Source organism: Pseudopipra pipra, unplaced genomic scaffold (assembly GCF_036250125.1).
Source record: "Pseudopipra pipra isolate bDixPip1 unplaced genomic scaffold, bDixPip1.hap1 HAP1_SCAFFOLD_57, whole genome shotgun sequence".
Taxonomy (NCBI): Eukaryota; Metazoa; Chordata; class Aves; order Passeriformes; family Pipridae; genus Pseudopipra; species Pseudopipra pipra.
The window spans coordinates 22,784-36,472 of NW_026991057.1; the positions used below are offsets into that span (position 1 = coordinate 22,784).

General features: G+C 49.5%; 1 long non-coding RNA gene across 1 annotated transcript; it reads right to left on the minus strand.

Annotated features, from left to right (window-relative positions):
* Positions 1-11,132: 11,132 nt before the first annotated feature.
* Positions 11,133-12,096, minus strand: LOC135408727 (uncharacterized). The gene is made up of 2 exons (XR_010427801.1): positions 11,896-12,096; positions 11,133-11,473 (listed from the first exon to the last, which is right to left on the minus strand). It is a non-coding gene; the product is annotated as an uncharacterized LOC135408727 (long non-coding RNA).
* Positions 12,097-13,689: the final 1,593 nt, after the last annotated feature.

The window sequence follows — 13,689 nt, forward strand, 5'->3', positions numbered from 1 at the left end:
AGGAGGCCTGCACCATTTTGACATGTCTGGGCTTTATAAGGTCACTGTGATGATGAGACATGCACCATTATGACATGTCTGGGCTTTATGACATCAGTGCGATGATGAGGCCTGCACCAATATGAGGTGTCTGGGCTTTATGAGGTCAGTGTTATTATGAGACCTATGCTATTATGAGGTGTCTGGGCTGCCTGAGATCACTGTGATTATGAGGATTGCACCATTATGACATGTCTCGGCTTTATGAGGTCAGTGCTCTGAGGAGACCTGCGCCATTATGACATATCTGGGATTTAAGTGGTCACTGTGATGATGAGGCCTGCACCTTTATGACATGTCTGAGATTTATGAGGTCAGCGCCATGATGAGGCTTGCACCATTATGACATGTGTGGGCTTTATGAGGTCAGTGCCACGATGAGGCCTGAACCATTATGACATGTCTGGGCTTTATGCGGTCAGTGCCATGAGGATGAGGCCTACACCATTATGACATGTCTGGTCTTTATGAGGTCAGTGTGATGATGATACCTGCACCATTATGACATGTCTGGGCTTTATGAGGTCAGTGGCATGATGAGGCCTGCACCATTATGACATGTCTGGGCTTTATGAGGTCAGTGCTCTGAGGAGACCTGCGCCATTATGACATGTCTGGGCTTTACGAGGTCAGTGCCAAGAGGAGGTCTGAGCCATTATGACATGTCTGGGCTTTATGAGGTCACTGTGATGATGAGACCTGCAGAATTATGACATGTCTGGGATTTATGAGGTCAGTGCCATGATGACGCCTGCACCATTATGACGTGTCAGGGCTTTTTGAGGTCAGAGTGATGATGAGACCTGCAAAAATATGAGGTGCCTGGGCTTTATGAGGTGAGTGTGATTATGAGGCCTGCATCATTATGACATGTCTGGGTTTTTAGAGGTAGGTGTGATGATGAGGCCTGCACCATTATGACATGTCTGGGCTTTATGAGGTCAGTGTTATTATGAGACCTACGCTATTATGAGGTGTCTGGGCTGCCTGAGGTCACTGTGATGGTGAGGCCTGCATCATTATGAGTTGTCTGGGCTTTATGAGGTCAGTGCCATGATGAGGCCTGCATCATTCTGACATGTCTGAGCTTTATGAGGTCAGTGTGATGATTAGGCCTGCACCATTATGACATGTCTGGGCTTTATGAGGTCAGTGTGATGATGAGGCCTGCACCATTATGACTTGCCTGGACTTTATGAGGTCAGTGTGATGATGAGGCCTCCACCATTATGACATGTCTGGGTTTTTTGAGGTCCTTGTGATGATGCGGCCTGCACCATTATAACATGTCCGGTCTTTATGAGGTAAGTGTGATGATGAGGCCTGCAGAATTATGACATGTCTGGGGTTTATGAGGTCAGTGCCATGAGGAGGCCTGGGCCATTATGACATGTCTGGGTTTTTTGAGGTCAGTATGATGATGAGGCCTGCACCATTATGAGGTGTCTGGGCTTTATGAGGTCAGTGTGATGATGAGACCTGCACCATTACGACATGTCTGGGCTTTGAGAGGTCAGTGCCATGATGAGGCCTGCACCATTATGACATGTCTGAGTTTTATGAGGTCAGTGTGATGATGAGGCCTGAAGCATTATGACATATATGGGCTTTATGAGGTCAGTGTGATGATGAGGCCTGCACCATTATGACATGTCTGGGCTTTATGAGGTCAGTGCCATGATGAGACCTGCACCATTATGACATGTCTGGGCTTTATGAGGTCAGTGCCATGATGAAGCCTGCACTATTATGACATGTCTGGGCTTTATGAAGTCAGCGCAAGAGGAGGCCTGAACCATTATGACATGTCTGGGCTTTATGCGGTCAGTGCCATGAGGAGGCCTGCACCATTACGACATGTCTGGGCTTCATGAGGTCAGTGCCATGATGAGGCCTGCATCATTCTGACATGTCTGAGCTTTATGAGGTCAGTGTGATGATTAGGCCTGCACCATTATGACATGTCTGGGCTTTATGAGGTCAGTGTGATGATGAGGCCTGCACCATTATGACTTGCCTGGACTTTATGAGGTCAGTGTGATGATGAGGCCTGCACCATTATGACTTGTCTGGACTTTATGAGGTCAGTGTGATGATGAGACCTGCACCATTATGACATGTCTGGGTTTTTTGAGGTCCTTGTGATGATGCGGCCTGCACCATTATAACATGTCCGGTCTTTATGAGGTAAGTGTGATGATGAGGCCTGCAGAATTTTGACATGTCTGGGGTTTATGAGGTCAGTGCCATGAGGAGGCCTGGGCCATTATGACATGTCTGGGTTTTTTGAGGTCAGTATGATGATGAGGCCTGCACCATTATGAGGTGTCTGGGCTTTATGAAGTCAGTGTTATTATGAGGCCTACGCTATTATGAGGTGTCTGGGCTGCCTGAGGTCACTGTGATGGTGAGGCCTGCACCATTATGAGGTGTCTGGGCTTTATGAGGTCAGTGCCATGATGAGGCCTGCATCATTCTGACATGTCTGAGCTTTATGAGGTCAGTGTGATGATTAGGCCTGCACCATTATGACATGTCTGGGCTTTATGAGGTCAGTGTGATGCTGAGGCCTGCGCCATTATGACTTGCCTGGACTTTATGAGGTCAGTGTGATGATGAGGCCTGCACCATTATGACTTGTCTGGACTTTATGAGGTCAGTGTGATGATGAGGCCTCCACCATTATGACATGTCTGGGTTTTTTGAGGTCCTTGTGATGATGCGGCCTGCACCATTACAACATGTCCGGTCTTTATGAGGTAAGTGTGATGATGAGGCCTGCAGAATTATGACATGTCTGGGGTTTATGAGGTCAGTGCCATGAGGAGGCCTGGGCCATTATGACATGTCTGGGTTTTTTGAGGTCAGTATGATGATGAGGCCTGCACCATTATGACATGTCTGGGCTTTATGAGGTCAGTGTTATTATGAGGCCTACGCTATTATGAGGTGTCTGGGCTGCCTGAGGTCACTGTGATGGTGAGGCCTGCACCATTATGAGGTGTCTGGGCTTTATGAGGTCAGTGCCATGATGAGGCCTGCATCATTCTGACATGTCTGAGCTTTATGAGGTCAGTGTGATGATTAGGCCTGCACCATTATGACATGTCTGGGCTTTATGAGGTCAGTGTGATGATGAGGCCTGCACCATTATGCGGTGTCTGGGCTTTATGAGGTCAGTGTGATGATGAGACCTGCAGCATTATGACATGTCTGGGCTTTGAGAGGTCAGTGCCATGATGAGGCCTGCACCATTATGACATGTCTGAGTTTTATGAGGCCAGTGTGATGATGAGGCCTGAAGCATTATGACATATATGGGCTTTATGAGGTCAGTGTGATGATGAGGCCTGCACCATTAGGACATGTCTGGGCTTTATGAGGTCAGTGCCATGATGAGACCTGCACCATTATGACATTTCTGGGCTTTATGAGGTCAGTGCCATGATGAAACCTGCACTATTATGACATGTCTGGGCTTTATGAAGTCAGCGCAAGAGGAGGCCTGAACCATTATGACATGTCTGGGCTTTATGCGGTCAGTGCCATGAGGAGGCCTGCACCATTACGACATGTCTGGGCTTCATGAGGTCAGTGCCATGATGAGACCTGCACCATTATGACATGTCTGGGCTTTATGAGGTCAGTGTAATGATGAGACCTGCACCATTATGACATGTCTGGGCTTTATGAGGTCAGTGTGATGATGAGGCCTGCACCATTATGACATGTCTGGGCTTTATGAGGTCACTGTGCTGATGAGGCCTGCAGCATTATGACGTGTCTGGACGATATGAGGTCAGTGTGATGATGAGGCCTGCACCATTATGACGTGTTTGAGCTTTATGAGGTGACTGTGTTGATGAGGACTGCACCATTATGACAGGTCCGGGCTTTATTAGGTCAGTGTGACTATGAGGTCTGCACAATTATTACATGTCTGGGCTTTAAGAGGTCAGTGCCATGAGGAGGCCTGTGCCATTATGACACGTCTGGGCTTTATGAGGTCAGTGTGATGATGAGGCCTGCACCATTATGACATGTCTGGGCTTTATGAGGTCAGTGTGATGATGAGTCCTGCTCCATTATGACATGTCTGGGCTTTATGAGGTCAGTGCCATGAGGAGACCTGCACCATTATGACATGTCCTGGCTTTATGAGGTCAGTGCTATGAGGAGGCCTGCACCATTATGACGTGTCTGGGCTTTATGAGGTCAGTGCCAAGAGGAGGTCTGAACCATTATGACATGTCTGGGTTTCATGAGGTCAGTGTGATGATGAGGCCTGCACCATTATGACGTGTCTGGGCTTTATGAGGTCAGTGCCATGAGGAGGCCTGCACCATTATGACACGTCTGGACTTTATGAGGTCAGTGCTATGATGAGGCCTGAACCATTATGACGTGTCTGGGCTTTTTGAGGACAGTGTGATGATGAGACCTGCACAATTATGAGGTGTCTGGGCTTTATGAGGTGAGTGTGATTATGAGGCCTGCACCATTATGACATGTCTGGGTTTTTTGAGGTCAGTGTGATTATGAGGCCTGCACCATTATGAGGTGTCTGGGCTTTATGAGGTGAGTGTGATGATGAGGCCTGCACCATTATGACTTGTCTGGACTTTATGAGGTCAGTGCCATGATTTGGCCTGCACCATTATGAAATGCCTGGGCTTTATGAGGTTGGTGTGATGATGAGGCCTGCACCATTATGACATGTCTGGGCTTTATGAGGTCAGTGCCATGAGGAGGCCTGCACCATTATGAAATGCCTGGGCTTTATGAGGTCAGTGTGATGATGAGGCCTGCACCATTATGACACGTCTGGGCTTTATGAGGTCAGTGCTATGAGGAGGCCTGCACCATTTTGACATGTCTGGGCTTTATAAGGTCACTGTGATGATGAGACATGCACCATTATGACATGTCTGGGCTTTATGACATCAGTGCGATGATGAGGCCTGCACCAATATGAGGTGTCTGGGTTTTATGAGGTCAGTGTGATTATGAGGCCTGCGCCATTATGACGTGGCTGGGCTTTATGAGGTCAGTGTTATTATGAGGCCTATGCTATTATGAGGTGTCTGGGCTGCCTGAGGTCACTGTGATGATGAGGATTGCACCATTATGACATGTCTCGGCTTTATGAGGTCAGTGCTCTGAGGAGACCTGCGCCATTATGACATATCTGGGATTTAAGTGGTCACTGTGATGATGAGGCCTGCACCTTTATGACATGTCTGGGATTTTGAGGTCAGCGCCATGATGAGGCTTGCATTATTATGACATGTCCGGGCTATATGAGGTCAGTGTGATGATGAGGCCTGCAGAATTATGACATGTCTGGGCTTTATGAGGTCAGTGCCATGAGGAGGCCTGGGCCATTATGACATGTCCGGGTTTTTTGAGGTCAGTGTGATGATGAGACCTGCAGCATTATGACATGTCTGGGCTTTGAGGGGTCAGTGCCATGATGAGACCTGCACCATTATGACATGTCTGGGATATATCAGGTCACAGTGACGATGAGAACTGCACCATTATGACATGTCTGGGCTTTATGAGGCCAGTGCTATGAGGGGGCCTGCACCATTATGACATGTCTGGGCTTTATGAGGTCAGTGCAAAGAGGAGGCCTGAACCATTATGACATGTCTGGGCTTCACGAGGTAAGTGCGATGATGAGGCCTGCACTATTGTGACATGTCTGGGCTTTATGCGGTCAGTGCCATGAGGATGACGCCTGCACCATTATGACATGTCCGGTCTTTATGAGGTCAGTGTGATGATGATACCTGCACCATTATGACATGTCTGGGCTTTATGAGGTCAGTGGCATAATGAGACCTGCACCATTATGACATGTCTGGGCTTTTTGAGGTCAGTGCTCTGAGGAGACCTGCAGCATTATGACATATCTGGGATTTAAGTGGTCACTGTGATGATGAGACCTGCACCTTTATGACATGTCTGGGATTTATGAGGTCAGCGCCATGATGAGGCTTGCACCATTATGACATGTCTGGGCTTTATGAGGTCAGTGCCACGATGAGGCCTGAACCATTATGACATGTCTGGGCTTTATGCGGTCAGTGCCATGAGGATGAGGCCTACACCATTATGACATGTCCGGTCTTTATGAGGTCAGTGTGATGATGATACCTGCACCATTATGACATGTCTGGGCTTTATGAGGTCAGTGGCATGATGAGGCCTGCACCATTATGACATGTCTGGGCTTTATGAGGTCCGTGCTCTGAGGAGACCTGCACCATTATGACATGTCTGAGCATTATGAGGTCAGTGCCATGATGAGGCCTGCACCATCATGACATGTCTGGGCTTTATGAGGTCAGTGCCAAGAGGAGGTCTGAGCCATTATGACATGTCTGGGCTTTATGAGGTCACTGTGATGATGAGACCTGCACCATTATGACATGTCTGGGATTTATGAGGTCAGTGCCATGATGACGCCTGCACCATTATGACGTGTCTGGGCTTTTTGAGGTCAGAGTGATGATGAGACCTGCAAAAATATGAGGTGCCTGGGCTTTATGAGGTGAGTGTGATTATGAGGCCTGCATCATTATGACATGTCTGGATTTTTAGAGGTAGGTGTGGTGATGAGGCCTGCACCATTATGACATGTCTGGGCTTTATGAGGTCAGTGTTATTATGAGGCCTACGCTATTATGAGGTGTCTGGGCTGCCTGAGGTCACTGTGATGGTGAGGCCTGCACCATTATGAGGTGTCTGGGCTTTATGAGGTCAGTGCCACGATGAGGCCTGAACCATTATGACATGTCTGGGCTTTATGAGGTCAGTGCCATGAGGAGGCCTGCACCATTATGACATGTCTGGGCTTTATGAGGTCAGTGTTATTATGAGGCCTACGCTATTATGAGGTGTCTGGGCTGCCTGAGGTCACTGTGATGATGAGGCCTGCACCATTATGACGTGTCTGGGCTTTATGAGGTCAGTGCCACGATGAGACCTGAACCATTATGTCATGTCTGGGCTTTATGAGGTCAGTGCCATGAGGAGGCCTGCACCATTATGACACGTCTGGGCTTTATGAGGTCAGTGCTATGATGCGGCCTGTACCATTATGACGTGTCTGGGCTTTTTGAGGACAGTGTGATGATGAGACCTGCACAATTATGAGGTGTCTGGGCTTTATGAGGTGAGTGTGATGATGAGGCCTGCACCATTATGACATGTCTGGGTTTTTTGAGGTCAGTGTGATTATGAGGCCTGCACCATTATGAGGTGTCTGGGCTTTATGAGGTGAGTGTGATGATGAGGCCTGCACCATTATGACTTGTCTGGACTTTATGAGGTCAGTGCCATGATTTGGCCTGCACCATTATGAAATGCCAGGGCTTTATGAGGTTGGTGTGATGATGAGGCCTGCACCATTATGACATGTCTGGGCTTTATGAGGTCAGTGCCATGAGGAGGCCTGCACCATTATGAAATGCCTGGGCTTTATGAGGTCAGTGTGATGATGAGGCCTGCACCATTATGACACGTCTGGGCTTTATGAGGTCAGTGCTATGAGGAGGCCTGCACCATTTTGACATGTCTGGGCTTTATAAGGTCACTGTGATGATGAGACATGCACCATTATGACATGTCTGGGTTTTATGACATCAGTGCGATGATGAGGCCTGCACCAATATGAGGTGTCTGGGCTTTATGAGGTCAGTGTGATTATGAGGCCTGCGCCATTATGACGTGGCTGGGCTTTATGAGGTCAGTGTTATTATGAGGCCTACGCTATTATGAGCTGTCTGGGCTGCCTGAGGTCACTGTGATGATGAGACCTGCACCATTATGACATGTCTGGGCTTTATGACATCAGTGCGATGATGAGGCCTGCACCAATATGAGGTGTCTGGGCTTTATGAGGTCAGTGTTATTATGAGGTCTATGCTATTATGAGGTGTCTGGGCTGCCTGAGGTCACTGTGTTGATGAGGCCTGTCACCATTATGACATGTCTCGGCTTTATGAGGTCAGTGCTCTGAGGAGACCTGCGCCATTATGACATATCTGGGATTTAAGTGGTCACTGTGATGATGAGGCCTGCACCTTTATGACATGTCTGGGATTTATGAGGTCAGCGCCATGATGAGGCTTGCACCATTATGACGTGTCTGGGCTTTATGAGGTCAGTGCCACGATGAGGTCTGAACCATTATGACATGTCTGGGCTTTATGCGGTCAGTGCCATGAGGATGAGGCCTACACCATTATGACATGTCTGGTCTTTATGAGGTCAGTGTGATGATGATACCTGCACCATTATGACATGTCTGGGCTTTATGAGGTCAGTGGCATGATGAGGCCTGCACCATTATGACATGTCTGGGCTTTATGAGGTCAGTGCTCTGAGGAGACCTGCGCCATTATGACATGTCTGAGCTTTGTGAGGTCAGTGCCATGATGAGGCCTGCACCATCATGACATGTCTGGGCTTTATGAGGTCAGTGCCAAGAGGAGGTCTGAGCCATTATGACATGTCTGGGCTTTATGAGGTCACTGTGATGATGAGACCTGCACCATTATGACATGTCTGGGATTTATGAGGTCAGTGCCATGATGACGCCTGCACCATTATGACGTGTCTGGGCTTTTTGAGGTCAGAGTGATGATGAGACCTGCAAAAATATGAGGTGCCTGGGCTTTATGAGGTGAGTGTGATTATGAGGCCTGCATCATTATGACATGTCTGGGTTTTTAGAGGTAGGTGTGATGATGAGGCCTGCACCATTATGACATGTCTGGGCTTTATGAGGTCAGTGTTATTATGAGGCCTACGCTATTATGAGGTGTCTGGGCTGCCTGAGGTCACTGTGATGGTGAGGCCTGCACCATTATGAGGTGTCTGGGCTTTATGAGGTCAGTGCCATGATGAGGCCTGCATCATTCTGACATGTCTGAGCTTTATGAGGTCAGTGTGATGATTAGACCTGCACCATTATGACATGTCTGGGCTTTATGAGGTCAGTGTGATGATGAGGCCTGCACCATTATGACTTGCCTGGACTTTATGAGGTCAGTGTGATGATGAGGCCTGCACCATTATGACTTGTCTGGACTTTATGAGGTCAGTGTGATGATGAGGCCTCCACCATTATGACATGTCTGGGTTTTTTGAGGTCCTTGTGATGATGCGGCCTGCACCATTATAACATGTCCGGTCTTTATGAGGTAAGTGTGATGATGAGGCCTGCACCATTATGACATGTCTGGGCTTTATGAGGTCAGTGCCATGAGGAGGCCTGGGCCATTATGACATGTCTGGGTTTTTTGAGGTCAGTGTGATGATGAGGCCTGCACCATTATGAGGTGTCTGGGCTTTATGAGGTCAGTGTGATGATGAGACCTGCACCAATATGACATGTCTGGGATATATCAGGTCACAGTGATGATGAGAACTGCACCATTATGACATGTCTGGGCTTTATGAGGTCAGTGCTATGAGGAGGCCTGCACCATTATGACATGTCTGGGCTTTATGAGGTCAGTGCAAAGAGGAGGCCTGAACCATTATGACATGTCTGGGCTTCATGAGGTCAGTGTGATGATGAGGCCTGCACCATTATGACATGTCTGGGCTTTATGAGGTCACTTTGATTATGAGACCTGCACCATTATGACATGTCTGGGCTTTATGAGGTCAGTGCTATGGTGAGACCTGTACGATTATGACGTGTCTGGGCTTTTTGAGGTCAGTGTGATGATGAGACCTGCACAATTATGAGGTGTCTGGGTTTTATGAGGTGAGTGTGATTATGAGGCCTGCACCATTATGACATGTCTGGGTTTTTTGAGGTCAGTGCCATGATGAGACCTGCATCGTTCTGACATGTCTGAGCTTTATGAGGTCAGTGTGATGATGAGACCTGCACCATTAGGACATGTCTTGGCTTTATGAGGTCAGTGCCATGATGAGGCCTGCACCATTATGACATATCTGGGCTTTATGAGGTCAGTGTGATGATGATACCTGCACCATTATGACATGTCTGGGCTTTATGAAGTCAGTGCTATGAGGAGACCTGTACCATTATGACATGTCTGTCCTTTATGAGGTCACTGTGATGATGAGGCCTGCACCATTATTAGGTGAGTGTTCATCACCCCTAAAATTTGAGACGGGGACCCCAAAATGTGGGTGGGGGAACCCCAGGGAGCCGAAAAAGTGGAGGGGGAGCCGCAGTAAGAAAGCGAAGCCGGGCGGTCGGGCGGCGGGGTGAGGGGGAAGCCAAGGCGGCGAGACCGGCGCATGCGCAGTCGTTGGCAAGACGCTGGCGATCACGTGGTAAGTAAGGGCAGCCAGGAGAGGGGCCGGCGACGCATGCGCAGTGGCTCTCGTGCCGGTGCAGCGCTCCCTGCTCGAGTTAAGGTCCGGTTCCGGCGGCAGGGTGGGACTCGCGGCCTCCCGTCTCTCCCGGGGTGTGTGTGGGGGGAATAACATGAAGATTTTTTGGGGTGAAGGCGCAGAAATTAGCGAGGAGGGGTAAACTCGGTCACCAGAAGTAGAGAGCGACCGGAAGTCCTCCAAGGCCCCGTCCCGGAAGTCCGCCATTTTAGGGGTGATGACCCCGCAATTTACGGTTCGGGGGCCGGGAGGAGAGGAAACGGGGTGCCCAAGAAGGGGTTTCTTCTTTTTTTTTTTTTTTTTCTCTTTTTTATTTCATTTTCATTTTATTTCCTTTTTAGGTTTTTTGCCTTTTTTTTTTTTAATTTTCTTTTGGTTTTTATATTTCCTTTTTTTATTTCGTTTCTTTTTTATTCTCTTTATTTTTCATCTTCCCTCCCAGTGCTCCCCAACAACTCTCAGTAACACCCAGTGCTCCCCAGTGCACCCCAGTAACACCCAGTGCTCCTCAACAACCCCCAGTAACACCCAGTGCTCCCCAAAAATTGACCCAAAACCGACCCAAATCACCCCAAAAGCTGACCCAAAACTGACCCCAAAACCTGACCCAAATCATCCCAAAAGCTGACCCAAAACTGACCCAAATCACCCCAAACAGTGACCCCAAACTGACCCCAAAAACTGACCCAAATCATCCCAAAAACTGACCCAAAACTCTGCATTTATTTGGCACCATTTCCTCTCAAAAACAACATCTCCGATTTAGTTGATTGCTAAAGCCATCATTTTAAAATCATCTCAGGAATCAAAAGGGACTGGAAAACACACAGAAATCATTCCTGCACCCACCAAATCATTAGGAATTGGAACCCGATTCCCTCATCTCTCTCCTTGTTCTTCTTGCCTGGAAAACCTGACGATCCCCGCTGGCTATTTTTAGGCTGCTTTTCTTCCACAGCTCCTTTCCTCCCGGTTGAAACCTCCTGGCACGTTCAGGGCTTATCTGGAGGGAAGCCCCTCTGAAGTATTTCCTCTCGTGGCAATTCTGTGGGATGAAGAAGTAAAAAAAGCACGTCAAGAGCTCCTTCTCCCCCCTTCCCTCGCAAACACCCTCCCAGTTTGTCCTTGGCAGCTCCATCCCCCCAGCACCCGCACCCGACGCTTCGGCTCCGCTGGGAAAGGGACAGCAAGTGCCAGAAGCAAGTTCAGTGCTGGGCAGGGGCTCCCTGGGGAACGGCACTTCAGTGCTTTAGTCCGTGGCCTTTCCTGCTGCCCTCCCTCCCGGAGGCAGAGGATGACCCGTCCCTTGTTTCTCCCACGCTCGCAGACCCAGGTCCTGCTCTTTTGGCCCCACTTTTCTTAGCAGACCCGGCATCATTTTCCAGGGTCCCCAGGAAACTTCTGCACTTGACCCATTGCTAAGTGCAGAGCACAGGGCGAGGGAAGGACAAATTTCTCAGCACCCACCCCCTGGAATTTTCCTTCTCTGCAGCACGCTCCCGTTCCCGCTGTCTCTGGAGGTGCCCGCACGAGTCCTCCTTCTCCCAGCACCTCAGAGAATGTCCTTTTCACCCAGGTCCTGCTTACCGTTGTCCAACAAAACACGCTGACAACATTTTTCAGGATGCCAGTGGAGAGCTATTAGAGCACACTGCACAGGGAAGCTGAGGCTGCCCCTGGATCCCTGCAAGTGTTCCAGGCCAGGCTGGACGGGACTTGGAGCAACCGGGGATGAGAGGGGAAGGTGTCCCTGCCCACGGAAGACAGGGTGGCCTTTGAAGGTCCCCTTCAAACCAAATCGCTCTGGGATTCCCCTCCAAAATCACTACCAAAGAGACACAGTAATCAAAGCAGAGGGACCGCACTCCCAGCTTTTCTTACCTGCAGGCATACAGCACGTTGGACATAAAAGCCCCGGGGTTAGTCCTGCCAGAGGCGTCCGGCACACCCACGGCGACCGAAGGGAAAGAGGGAGCCTGGGAACACGGAGTAAAAGACACTTTAATTAGGAGTACACTGAGCAATAGCCAGGTCATTCACACAGACAGCTTCACTGTCCAGTCATACAAAAAGCACTCACCGAGGCCTCAGTTAGGATGGTTCCTGACGCTGACCGGGGTGAATGCCTCCCTGGAAGCCCGCTCTGCTCCTGCCAGGCACCGGGGCTCCCCCAGAGGGGCTTTGCCAAGCATCCAAGGGAAATTAAAATTACAGCCTGGGCAAAGGCGCTTCCCACAGGACCGCTCCTGGCCAAGGCCACCGGTCCGTGCAAGTCAGACCACTGACCACGCGGGGCTGGGGATTTTCGGGGGCACGCTTCCAGCTTTCATTCTCCAGAGACTCCAGTTCTTCCTGGCACCCCTTGCTTCAGTCTTCCCCTGCTGGAAGAAGTCACTTTAGTCTTTCGAGGGGCCAGATTGCCAAAGCCCGGCCGGTCCATTCCCACGAGGAAAGAAAGGTAGCTTTGTCTTGTACAGGATGCTGAAGGGGGAGACACAAAATAAAAGTTTAATTTAAAATAACTGCCGAGAAGAGAAAGCAATTCAAACAGAAGGCAGACGAGACTCGTGCAAAACCCAATACATTTGACTTCAAAGGAGAATTATTTCCCTCTGCACCTCAGAGAAGGCAATTTTCACCCGGGTCCCGCTTACCATCGTCGCACAAAAGGTGCTGACAACATTTTTCGTGATGCCAGTGGAGAGCTATTAGAGCACACCGCACAGGGAAGCCGAGGCTGCCCCTGGATCCCTGCAAGTGTTCCAGGCCAGGCTGGATGGGACTTGCAGCATCCAACCGGGGATGAGAGTGGAAGGTGCCCCTGCCTACGGAAGACAGGGTGCCCTTTAAAGGTCCCCTTCAAACCAAATCGCTCTCTCATTGCCCTCCGAAAGAACTCCCAAAGAGACACCGCAACCAAAGCAGAGGGACTGCACTCCCAGCTTTTCTGACCTGCAGGCACACAGCACAGCACGCTGGACATAAAAGCCCCAGGGTTAGTCCTGCCAGAGGCGTCCGGCACAGTGTCCACAGCGACCGAAGGAAAAGAGGCAGCCTGGGAACATGGAGTAAAAGACACCTTAATTAGGACTACACTGAGCAATAGCCAGGTCATTCCCACAGACAGCTTCACCGTCCAGTCACACAAAAAGCACTTACCTACCAGGGCCTCAGTTAGGATGGCTCCTGACGCTGACACCTCTGTTTGCCCCGGGGGGGTCAAGAATAACATCCCTGGGAAGAAGTCACCCCCAACAACAA